Genomic DNA, 14,230 nt, shown 5'->3' with positions numbered 1-14,230 from the left:
TATGTCTGACACATACTGATTGTGTGACCATTGGCAAATCACATAACCTCTCAGTATTCTAGGCCACCTCTAAGACTCTAAGTCATCCAGAAAATGACAGCATTCAATGGTAGAAAGATTTCCCTCTACCAGTGGAATTCTGCAGGCCCACTATGAATACACACACACACACACACACACACACACACACACACACACACACACACACACACACACACACACATGTGCATAATATGTACAAATGCAATGGATTGAGCACTGGTTTGGAATCAGGAAGACTTATCTTCATGAGTTCAAATCTGGCCTCTGATACATAGTAGTTGTATGACCCTGAGTAAGTCACTTGACCCTGTTTACCTCAGCTCCTCATCTATAAAATGAGCTGTGAAAGGGAATAGCAAGCCCCTTCAGGATTTTTGTCAAGAACCTCAAAATGGGGTCATGAAGAATCATACATGACTGAAATGACTCAATAAGAAATATGCATATTACACACGTATGTATTTGTATACATAAAAACACACATGTAGTACTGAATAGAATTCTGTAGTTGTGGTCTGATGAGAGCAGATTATAGCTGAATTTTGTTTGCCTGCTACTGGACACATATATCCTCCAGTGAAATCTAGTATTGCCTTAACTTTCTTTTGTGCTATCTTGTATTGTGGATTCAAAATGGTCTCAGAGACTACTAGAACCTCCATGTTTATCTGAATTAATCATATGTGTTCTTTTGGAATGATGATGTTCTATTATATTTGAGTATTATAATTTGCATATCATTCTCCAATCAATGGACATGTACTTTTGTTTTCTAGTCCATTGTCTTCACAAAAAGTACTGCTATGGTTGTGGTGATATATGTGAGATATTTTTATTTGAATTTTAGATCCTTCAGACATATGTCTAGGAAAAGAAATTCTAGATTAGAGGACATAACCATTTTATGCACTTTCTTAGCCTTATTTCAATTATTTTCCAGAATGTTGCATGAATTTCCTGTTCCACCAATGTGTATATCTATTTCTGCAAACCCTCCAAAGTAGAGAATTTCTTTTCCAATTTGTTGTGTGAGAGGTAAAACATCAGAGATGGTTTGGTCTGTGTTTATTAGTATTAGTAACTGGAATATTTTTTTGTGTTTGATTATTATATGAGTTCTTTTTTCTAAGTATACTTTTATTAATAACCTTGGCAAAAGGCTTTTGGCCTTATATGTATGTAATTCTTTGGGGTGCTTCTCTCATTGATATGTGGCTTTATATCTCTCACTTGGGTGTATGTGTACACCTCCTCAATCTCTCACTCCAACCTACTTTCACATTTAGGTTTTCAGAGATGAATCACTACCAAGTACTTACACTAAATTCTTTCAGTAGCCTAAGGGCAACCTGTTGAGGGGAAATACACATCACTACTGGACACTATAATTCATGAAATCCCATCAATGTTTCTATTTATAAAGCCAGCCAAACTCAGTAATAACATTTTTATATCTTAAATATAACCATTATAAACAATGAAGCAAAATAGAGAATAACAAGTAATATGATACTCATATTGAAACAAGTAACAATAATATATACATCAAAATTCACAGATAAAGCTAGGTCACACTCTCCCACCAATACTCAATTTCAGTGGGGTAAAGTCGACACACACTTACAGAAACCTGCCAAAGCAATGCATGAGTTAAAGGAACTGATGAGCTCAGTGCTAATTCAAAATGTGGAATCGTAGACTTTAGTTTTCTTTCTGTCTCAGGAATTGTGCATAAAAGTTGTTTGATGAATGTTATTTCTATGTTGATTATATTCCTTCACTGCTGAACTGAGCTGGTCCATGTTGCAATTAACTAAAATATCAATAGGCACAATGTCTCACTCAAATTAGCTGATCCACTAAGTGACTTCTTCAATACTTTTTCTAATCCATTACTTTGCTCATCAACAGAAACCTCTATGTCCATTATTTCCAACTTCAAGTTCAACTAATACAGTTCTTGAATCTGTCTTTTTTTCTCTCTTTCGATGTCTGCATTCCCTCTTCAAATAACTGCACTTTGCTCATTATCAATAATCAAACTCTCATCTCTTTTCTATAATTAGATAGATTACTTTTGTCCCACCCTCATACAAAAGTCTTGTTGTCCATACATTTCCATTATGTGATAGCTTGTAACCTTCAAAACTCAAAACTCACCAACTGCTTAGCTCAGAGATTTCAGTCAGAGAGAAGCCAAACTATCAAACTATTATCAAACTATTTCTCTTGCAACTCTGAGCAGACATAACTCAGTAACAACATGTAAGGGCTGGTTTATCATATATGTGCATTAATTCTGTTGATATTTAGAATACTATATAATTATAACATATTTCCCACACTTGACAGATTCTTAGTCTAGCTGTAATAATGTTGTTCATTAAAAAGCTTTCCAATTGCATGTCCTAAAAATTAACCAATTTGCCCTTTTGATCCACCTTTTCTCATTTGGTCAAGAATGCTTCCCCTTGTCATAGCTGTGCAAATTACCTGATCTTATATTCTTCAATTTTTAATAATGATGAAATCATTGATATACAGATTATATTCATATACCTATTTTGAGTTTACTGAACATAAAATGATTACATAAACTTATTTTTGTGCCAAACTACTTTACCATTTCCCTAGGAGTTCTTGTTAAATAAGGATTTCTTCCCCAATACATTTTTATTGTTTATCAAACGGAGTTATTGAATTCATTGTTTATGAGTCTTCATGATCTACTTTTCAAATACTTAAGCTTTACCAAATAATTTGAGGATTCCTGCTTTACACTATCATTTGAGATCTAAAATTACTGTTTCCTTTTAATTTTCCCTTAAGATTCTAGATCTTTTATTCCTCCAAATGAATGTTTTGGGTTTTTTGTTGCTTTATGTAAATATGTGACCCTTGCCCCCTCAAGAACTTTGTAGTATACAAAGATAATTTATATGATAGGATATGCAAATTGAGACACTGGAATGTTCAACACTTTTTGAACACAGAATAGAAGACATCCATGTCTGAACAAAAGTCCAGAGACAGAAAAGTCAAGGCAAAAACAAATATCAAAATATCACATGATCTCAGAAATGGAAGGGACCTTGGAGGCCATAGTGAGCAAAAATCCCCTCTACAATTTACCAAACAAGGCATCATTTAGCCTTTTCTTGAAGACTTCTAGTTAAAGAGATTGATTAATTTCCATGAATTCTAATCTTTTACAATAGGAATTATTTTTTTTTATATGTAAAGCAAATATCTTATTGCCTACATTTTCAATAGGTGGGGGAGTGGCTGGAAAGAGAGAGATAATTTGGTACCAAAAATAAAAATAAAAACAAAAATTATTGTGTCTTTAGTAAAGCCTGAGTCTGTTTGATGCAGTTCGATTTGGATGTAAGAAAAGTTTGTGGAAACAATGAATGAGAAGAAAAACTAGAAAAGTAGAACAAAAGCAAAGTAATTTTTTTTCACTTTAGAAGCTTCTTTGTTAAGCAAGTTTTGTAAGGAATTCTTTTATAAGCAAAAAAGAAATATAACCATAGGTATAATTTAGAAACATTATTTTTGGGGCGGCTAGGTGGTGCAGTGGATAGAGCACCGGCCCTGAAGTCAGAAGTACCTGAGTTCAAATCCGGCCTCAAACACTTGACACTTACTAGCTGTGTGACCCTGGGCAAGTCACTTAACCCCAATTGCCTAAAAAAAAAAAAGAAAGAGACATTATTCTGGCAGGTATGTGAACAATGGATGCAGAGTAAGAAGACTGAAGGTGAAGATTTGCTCCAAAAAGCTATTATAGGGGTGTAGGCAAGGACTTGAATTAAAATGGCAGATGAAATAATAGGGAGGAAAAACTTGCACAAAATAACTAAGAGTGAAATGAGCAGAACCAAGAAAATATTGTATACAGTAGCAGCATTTTTTAAAAGAATGACTTTGAGTGAATAAATTGTTTTAACTGTTGTAAATAACCAAATTAATTACAAAGGACATATTAAGGAAGATGATATTTGCATCCAGAGAAAGAACTGAAAAATAGAAGTATAGAAGTATATATAGAATAATTTTGCATGGACACACCTACTTGTATCAAATAGTGGCCATCTCTAGGGTGGGGGTGGAGGGAAGAAAAAAATGCACGATAATTTTGTTATATATTTTAAAAGAATAGCAAGTTATATATAGTAGATTTGAAGTTTCACATGCAATCATCTTTTTATTACACTGTTATAGAAATTATTGTTTTATTCCATAAATTAAAAATAAAATGAAGAAAATAATAGGAAATAGAAAGTGGATATGAATAATACCACACAGGTATCTAAACAAATTATTTTATACAAACATTATTTTTGATTCTTTCCAAATAAACTTGTAAGGATAGCTGTTTAGTCTACATCTTTGTCTACACTATTGAAGAAAGAAACAAGCATTTATTAATTACTTTCATTCTAATAGACAGTGTGTCAAGCATATCGCAAATATATATCTTAAGTGATCCTCACAACAACCCTAGGAGATAGAACCTATTATTATCCTCATTTTATAGATGAGGAAACTATGGTAGAAAGGTCAAGTGACTTCCAAAGGTCGCATATCTAGTAAATGTCTGAGTCTGGATTTGAACTCAAATCTTCCTGATTCCAGGCCTAGGACCATATCTATTACAATACTGGATAGAGCTATGGATAGAACACTGGGTAATGAAACAAGAATTTATAAAGAACTTCCTTATTTTTTTTAAAATCAAGGGCAATTTGAATCCTTCAAGTCTTACTCTGACCATTTTTTCCAAGATTGCCATTTCTATTAATCAGACGTGAAATCTATACTCCCACCACAGACACGGAAGCAAATGACAGCTTAAACTGAGTTTGTATAGTCCAGTAAAACAAATGTTACATTTTTAAAAATAAGAGCAGTCCTGTCAAGTTTAAGTGATACATGTAATTAGAAAGCAGTAGCAGCTCCCAGTTTATGAACTAGTTGTACTCCCTAAACTCAATTTATAAAATTGATGTAAAGTGGACAGAGAACACTTTTCCTTAAAAAAAACAAAAAACAACAATATTATAAAACATTAATGACATTGTAGGCCAAGCCAAACGTGAAAAAGGCATTTGCTTTTCAACAGAAATATCATATTTATATATACTCCTACATCATTCAAATATGTGGGTTTTTTTAGTACAACAACCCTAGGAAGTAGGTAATATAAGTATTATGATTTCCATTTGAAACAAGGGGAAAATCAAGCTAACAGGTTATTTGTTCATAATCACACAATTTGTTAATACCAGAGTAAAGATCTCAACACAAGTTTTTGATGCTAAGTTCAATAGAAACTAAATCCCAATCTTGGTTTGTGTACTTACTACCTATGTGACTTTATGACATAATATTTGTAAACCACTTTGCAAACCCTAAACCATTATGCAAATGATGATGATGATAGAATTTTTTTTGGAAGAGAACTTAATTCCAAATAACTTTTTGACATGCCGTAGTTGGGAGCCATGGAACTTACAAGATCATAGGATACCAGATTTAGAGCTGTAAGAGACCTCAGAAGTAATCTAGTCCAACTCACTCACTTTACAGATAGGAAACAGAGGCCAAGATAGTTTATCTCTTACCCAAAGTAACACAGGTAGCAAGTATGTGAGACAAGATTTGAAACCACATCCTCCAACTCCAAAGCCATCATAATGTAGCAGAGTTTTTCTGAACTCTCCATTTCCTAGTCTTAGAGGTGAGGGTGTGAGCAGGGATTTCTGGAAGACATAATCATTTGGGCAGCTTTTTTTTGAAGCATGAATTCCTGGTTGGGGTCCTGCCAATTTGGGGTCGCTTGTAGGAGGAGGATTCAATTCATAACTGTCATAAATTAAATGTTCTCATTGGGTCCCTTTAGTCTGATTTAGTTTTGATTCTTATTTCAGCAAAGTTACCAATATCTGCAGCATTATTCTAGAGCAGTTCAAGTGAAGGAGGAATCAAAGTTTTGCAAATAGGGAACATGAGGAGCAAGTGACAGGCTATTCTGACACCCGAATGATTACATCTTTTCACATAACATTCACTGCTTCACCACCAAGGAAACTGTCACATTTCCTAGAGAAGTCTCTAATTTTAAAATGGTTCCTGCCAAGTCTATGCATTTTGTTTTATTTTACCTGTCACCGCAAGTTTCTACAAGAATATTTACCACTTGTGATGGGAGCTCTTCTTAGAACAGCAGTTAAAAGAGGGTGGAGGGCAGAAATCTCAGGAAAGGTGTTTTTTGTCTCCAGGCTGACTGTGGTATTGCCTTTTAATCATGTGTAGTTTCTCAGAGAACTATAGAATCATAGATTTTGAGCTAGAAGGGAGTTGCAAGCTGCTTCTTTTTCAGATAAGGAAACTGAAACCCAGGGAACTTAGGTGACTTGTCAAAGGTCGCATAAGGTCTCATTTAGTAAAGAGTGGATAGACAAGGTGGGATTTCAGCCCAAATTCTCTGACTCCAAATCCAGTGATCTTCCATCTGTACTGTGTATTACTTGGAACAGCAATTTTAAAATCATAGAAAGAAATCTCCCTTAAGCCTCTGTGTTCTATAAGCGTTCTCTGAAATGTATCTTATACATGAACAGAAGTGCTACTTAGAGACTGGTATCTTATTGCAGAAAAAAAAAAGGTAATGGAACTATTGGTAAATATTGTGAAACATTAATAAACATGTATTTTATGGACACTCCGTAAGTCCCAAAATTTAGGTGGAGTAGGTTATATGGAAGCAAAATAACATGGGAAAAATGCAAGATAAAATCCAGTACATCTCAAACACGGAAGAATGCTAGCCTGCTAACTCTTCTCTGCCACTAATGTGACTTAAAACCTCTTCACCTTTCCATTTCTTCATTAATAAAAGACAAAATAAATAAACAGTTGGATATGATGACCCCTAAGATTCATTCTACTTTTTCTGCTTCCAACCCTTTTATTCTCAAAAACAAACAAATCAATAAAATAAAAATAATAGATTTCAGATCACAAGACCTGGGTTGGAATACAAGGTCTGTCAAATACTGTGTGATACTAAGCAAATTAGTATTTCTTGGCCTCATTTTCCTCTTCTATAAAATGGATGATCAGAATAAATGAAAATTTGGGGTGGGGAGGATAGCGAAACACATGTATGATTATTTCAGCCCCAAATCCATCATTCTCTAACTTTACTCTAGAACTCATCAAATAAATAGTAGCACCACCTAATGCCTTCCAATAAAAAATTTCATTCCCTTCTTATGATTTTCTATAAAAATAACAATAATGAGCAGATTGGACTAAATGTCCCTGTTGTCCCTTCCAGCTCTAGGGTTATGATTCTTTGATGTTGAATCTCAACTACATTTTTTTTTTTTACCAAACCTTTGACACTTGGGTAAAGGATTTCTATTAGGGAATGACTAAATGCATATGTATCTGAAAACAACTTGAAGATCTATCTTCTAAGATAACTTATAAGTGCATTTTAAAATCACTGTGTCATTAATTCAATGCTATAACTCAATTTGATTTTTGGTACTTGTATAAAAATTACATCTGCCAAAATTTAATGCTTTTCAAAATTGCGTATGCCAATCAAGATGAAATCAACACAATAATTTCTTAAACTCTCGAGGGAAAACACTGCCTTTTAATTATTCATTTCCTTGCCTTATATTTTTACTCATCTTACTTATTCTAATTTAATGATACTTTAAACTTTTACATAGCCACAAAATAGTGCTGACAGTATTCTAGTCTTTCAAAGCTATGAATTGTGGAAAAGCCTTTCTTATTATATTGAATAACTGAGTTCTCAAATTCATTTTTTTATGCTAGAGTCAGGCTGGCAAAAAACAAATCAATGGATTGGGTTATGTTTTAGTCTACTATACACTGTAACATCATTTTAAAAAATCTTTAGAACCCAGATACCATAATGCTGGGATGGGTGGAGTTGAGGGGAAAAGATAGATCCTAGAGCTGCCTAGGAATGCTACAGTTATTGACCTCATTCATAAGTAACTATTAACAGGTGCCTTAGGTCATGGCTCAGGCCCTAAAGTCTACCTGCAAAATTATCATGTAACCTGCTCACCCCTAAACCCCAGATGAACAAACAGATGAATAGTAAATAAAATTAAGAAGACATTTGAAGATGCATACAAAGTAGTAAGTAAATAATTTTAGACCATAAATTTACCCCCCTCCAAATGCATAAAATGCATTGCCTTGAAGCAAATGTTTCAATATGATTTTTACTAAGGATATCCAGTTTCATCAAGAAGAAAATATTTCTCCAGGAAGTGTGATTTGCTCTTTTGCAAAATTTATTTATTTTACTGTAGTGATGTGTATCGTATTCTAAGTACAAAGTATTTGCTTTCGATTGCATGTGAAATGCATTATTTACAGAAGCCACATGGTTTAGTACTCATTGATCAGCTTTGGATTTATGAGGGCTGTGTTCAAGTTGTGCCTCCCTGATCCATACCCAATCATCAAGTAAAATGACTTTTCCATTTCCCCTCAGATCAAGGCAAAGTAACAAGCCTTTATTATACATCTATTATGTGCTCAGCTCTGGGGATAAAAAGAAAGTCAAAACAGTCCCAACAATCAAGGAGTTCATAATGTAAGGGTTATACAATATGCTAACAACTGTGTGCAAACAAGATACACACAGGAAAAATCAGAGGTAATCTCTGAGTGGAGGCATTAGCATTAAAGAGGATTGGGGAAGATTTGCAGATGCTGGGATTTTAGCTGATACTTGGATGGAAGCCAGAGAAGCAAGGCCATGGAGAGAAGGAAGGAGAGCATTCTAGGCACAGAGGGAAACAAATGAAAATGCTTGGATTTCGGACGTAGACTGTCTTGTGTGAGAAATAGCAAGAAAGCCAATATCATTGGTTTCCAGATTATAGGGAGATGAGTAAGGTATAAACAGAATAGAAAAGTAGGCAGGGGTGGAGGAACCTGTGGCCTCAAGGACACATGTAGCCCTAGTCTAGCTAGATCTTTAAGTGCTGCCCTTTCACTGACTACAAACTTCACAGAACAAATCCCCTTAAGGAACTCAGTCAAAAGGCCTCGCCCAAGGACCTAGAAGGCCACATGTGGCCTCCAGGCCATAAATTTCCCACTGCTGGGCTAGGTTATAGATAGCTTTAATTGAAAACAAACCATTTTATGTATTTGATTTTGGAAGTAGTGGTGAGCCACTGGAATTGATTTAATGGAAGCAAGGGTGACAGAGTTAGAACTACATTTGAGGAAGATCACTTTGACAGCTGAATGGAGGATGGACTGGACTGGGGAGAGATTTGAGGCAAAGAAACCAGTAAGAAGGTAATTTCAACATTGTAGTGGTGAGGTGATGAAGGGTTTGTACCAGTGTGTGCCAGTTACAGAGAAGGAAGGGAGGATAGATGAAAGGTGTTATGAAATGAAAATTGAGAGGATTTGCAACATTTTGGATATGGAAGGGTGAGAAAGAATGAGAAGATGCTTTCAAATGGATACAATGTACGCCTCAGAACTCTGGAGGTACATGGTTTCAAGGATTTAAAGCACAATTGAATCAAACAAACAAAACTTGACTTGATTAGTAATACATGGATAAATATTATGCTCTGTGTGTACATCGTTAAGACTTCAGTTGAATAAAAATATGTTCACATATATACATATCTATAGACCATATATGTATACACATAAACTATGTATGTATATGAGCACATATAAGCTATATGTATATGTAATGCATACATATAAATAGACTATAAATGTGTATGTACATATGTACATTCATACACACATATGCATATGTACTATACTTTTAACTTGATACATTCTTCATAAGTATAGTACTCTATTTTTTTAAAAGTAGTTATTTATCTTTGAGTACTGGTGAATGCAAAATGGATAAAATAATTTATTTTTGTCATTTTAATAAGTGAATACCACTACTTAATTATTCTTAGCCAATCATAAGTACTTTTTTTTTTTAACAACAAGCATTCATCAAGCATCTACTGTGTGCTAAAGCACTGTGCTAAGGCCCTTCCATAAAAAGAGTGGCAAACACATGAGAAAACAAACAAAACACCTGTCTTGCTCCCAAAGAGCTCACACTGATGGAGAAGACAATATGCAAACATCTGTGCATAAGCAAGATATATCTAGGATAAATTGGAGATAATCAATTGAGGGAAGGTACTCACATAAAGAAGGACTTGGAAAGGCCTCTTGTAGAAGATGAGATTTTAGCTGTACTTAGAAGAGATTATGGAAACCAGAGAGGAATAAGGAAGGAGTTCCAGGCATTTGGGACAGCCAGTGAAAATGTCCAGAGTGGAGAGATGGAGGGTCTTGTGTGAGGAACTACAAGAATGCAAGAAATCAGTGTATTTGAGGGAGTTTTAAAAAATTAGAAATATGAAGAAAATATGTTCAGAAAGCTTCCCTGCCTGCCTCCCCAAATGAATATGAAACTGCCATTAATTAAACAGAGAATACTGGAAAGAACTGGGGTTTAAGTGAAGATTCTTTACCAATCCTCCTCTTCCTTCTTCCTCCTCCTCTTCCTCCCTGTCTCCTTTCTCCCTTCAACAAACACATTACTATTGAAAAGCTGTGTTTTAACTTCTTTTCAAAGAGTACACTGTTTACAAGTTGTGAATTATTTAAAACAGCTAATTATCTTGGCAGATTTGCCTTTGTTAATCAGTTTGGCAAGGAGATTATAGAGATGAGACATAAAACTAAGGTGTAACGGTGAAATTAAAATTTTCTTCTTATTCTTTTGCCTCCCCCAGGAAGCTGCGACATCCTGCCTTCCATATCCAATTTTAGTCAATTGGAATCTAATGAATTGTCTGTTAAGTATAAGTATGATATGAGAGTTGTATGATTGTTCACATTTGTTCACCAGTATTCAATGGCCAGAAAAATCATGCACTGATTGGCAGGTTCACTGAGAATAATTTCATGAGATCCTCAAAAAAGCCCTGAGTTTGACAGTGATATTTTAAAGTTATGTAAATATGTAAAATGATAAGGAGGAAAAGCAGAAAGAGAAAAATACCATTTCATTTAATGAGAAAAGTTTATGCTTTGCCTGGCTGAATGGAGACACTCAGAACTAGACACCGTTTAGTATATGACACTCTTGATGCCTAAACCTCATGAAGAGAGAAAAAAAAACCCTATAATTAATGCTTGTTCTAAAACATACGTGCTTGTGTGCGTGTACACAAGTGTGCATGCGAAATTTGTCTCTTTACTGTGTGGGTCAGCCTTCATATCTTCTTTAAATGCTACTTTCAGAAGTAAACCAAGGAAGAATAACATCATTGGTGCCACAAGAAGAGTAAGAGGAGAAAGGCTAAAAAAATTATCGATGTCTTTAAGATGTGTATATCTGATTATGTAACAAGGCTGCTGCCGAGTGAAGATGAAAGATCTATTAGTTCTGAAGGACGATTAATCTTTAAGCAAACACATGGCTGAAGAACTCTAGAGATTAGGTAACCGGGAGTTTGGACAGGTGGTGAGTAAAATTTTCCAAGACTTAATATTGTTTCAATAGATTTTCTGGAAGATCTATTAAAATGGATATTACTTAGCAACTAGCCATCATAATACAACTCAATTTACATATAGCCCAACTTCACCCCCTCAGTAAGCTTTCTCACATTCACAAATTTTCTGAACAAAAAATGATTTCTTGTTTTAAGTATCATGAAAGAGTTACTGTTCTTTTTGTTCTGTAGGAAATTTAGTACATTGAAAACAGACCTAGATCATATAAAAATAAGTGAAATAATAAAAAAAGACTTTCTTTTCTCTATCCATTCCTTTACTGCAAAGTGATTTAATTTAAATGAAAAAAAAGAGAAAAGTTCGGTGCTGATGAAACAAGCAGAAACCCACACATGGAGAAAAAATGGTGGAGGAAGCCTTTGCTCCAAGTTTTTCATGATCAACCTATCTTTCTTTATGAAAATTAGGTTGCATGAATACAACCATGTGCAAATGTGGGAAACAAATAATGGTAGTAATGCTTCACAAAGAAAGGGATAAAGATCAGAGTTCAATTAGCACTACTTCACAGTAGCATATATTCCATTTATGCAAAATAAAAATCAATTTATGCAATATATAATGGATAAAAGGTGGCTTAGCAAGAGATTATGGTAAGTGCATGTGTGTATACACATCTATCATTTATAAATTGAAGTTCATGTATTTAGACATATATATATGTATATATATACATATATATGTATATATGTATATATGTGTGTATGTATGTATATATATATATATATATATCTCTTTTAGCCAAGTTAGGAAAAAATAAAATGTAGGAAGCAATTATTTTGAAATAAGGGAGACCATCCAGTGGGCTTTTTTTGAGGAAGGATACTCAATCAGAAAGTCACAAATTGAAAAGTAGGATAAAAGGAATTAAGTACATGAATAGACCTAAAAATGTACAGTATATTTCATTAATGTATGTCCAATTGATTTTAAGGAAAACATTAACTGAGCATTCAACCATAATGAACAGTATTTCATTTATATAAATTAGGAAATTAAAACAACTAAATTTATTTCTTTAATTACCTATATATTAATACAGACAACCTATTTAGTCAAAGTGAAGCAAATAGAAGAATTTATTGTATGGCAACATTAAAAAATAATTTTTGAAAGGCCTAAAATGCTGACCAATGCAATTATCAACATGAGTCAAAAATAAAATTGAAGAAGCATGCTGTGCATGTAGTTACAGAAAGGGGATGATCTAGATATGTAAAATGAGAAACACATTTTCGGAGAGGGTCAATATGAAATGTATTTTCCTTGATTATTCATATTTGTTACAAGGGTGATGTTTCCCTTATTTTCCCTTCCCTTCTGTTCCTTTCTCTTCCCTTCCCTTCAATTATTTCCCTTTATGGAAGGAGGACAAGAGGGAATAAGAAAAAAATGCTTATTAATTGGAAAAAGAATTGAAAAAAACCCATAATTTTTAGAGACATTAGAGGTGCCTGGACACACCTGGTGTGCTCTACATATCTTCCCATGATCATCAGTAGCAAATGGCTACTCATTTATGGCTCTGCTGTACAATAATGCCGTAAGTCTTAAATTTAGTTTCTAAAACAAAAGAAAAAATAGATATCTATAGAAAATATAAAGTTATTGTTGTTACTGTGGGGTTTTTTTATTCTATATGCTACTTGTAAAGGAGATATTAGAGGCAGGGAAAAAAAACCTTAATAAACTGAAGTGCTAAGGGACTGCATTATGTTGGTAGCCATAAAGAAAAAAGAAAGTAAATAATGAAACCAAGATATTCTGAAAGAATTAAAAGAACTTAAACATAGATTAAAATTGGTAGATAAAGCAGAGACAGATACAATGGCCTCTATGACACTTAGTAAATAATTTTTTTTTAGCTACTTTCACATTCAACTAGAAGTTGAATAGATGAATAAATAGTTGCTTTGTACTAGAGGCAAAATTATTGGGGACCTCCAGAAAAAAGAACACTGAATAACAGGGAAAATGAATTATCTCAAACTATTGCTAAGAAGTCATCACAAATTACAGTTGTGCTCTTCCCTCCTATTATTACTTTACTCTTAAATTTACTTTTTTTTCTGAAAGATGGTATATTTTTGGTATTTCTCTACAAAGTTGCCTTAGAGAAGCAATTTTTTAAAGTGTAGTCTAGAAATAAGACTTTTTTCACAGGGTGTACATAGTTAAGACTTTTAGTAACCAGATATTTAAATTTCTAAAATATTAAATGTCAATAGTTATGGCTCACATAATCAAAAGGTCTTTGAGGGTCCACAATAATTTTTAAGAGTGTAAAGTATAGTGACACCAAAAGGTTTGATAACCTCTGTATTAGACTTTCTTTTTTTTTAAAGTTCATTATGTTAAATAATAATCAACAAACTGTGAAGCAAATGAAACTGGTTTCCATCATTTCTCTTGTCTCCTATAATGATTGCTTTATTTAAATGAGACTTCAGGAAATAAGATATTATCATCTTAATTAATTATAATAACAAACTTTAGTGACACATATAAAATCACCACCATGAGACCAAGAGAGTCTAGAAACTTTCTCAGAAAGAAA

This window comes from Phascolarctos cinereus, unplaced genomic scaffold (genome assembly GCF_003287225.1).
Source record: "Phascolarctos cinereus isolate Bilbo 61053 unplaced genomic scaffold, phaCin_HiC Scaffold_9;HRSCAF=440, whole genome shotgun sequence".
Taxonomy (NCBI): domain Eukaryota; kingdom Metazoa; phylum Chordata; class Mammalia; order Diprotodontia; family Phascolarctidae; genus Phascolarctos; species Phascolarctos cinereus.
This window is presented reverse-complemented; position numbering follows the sequence as displayed.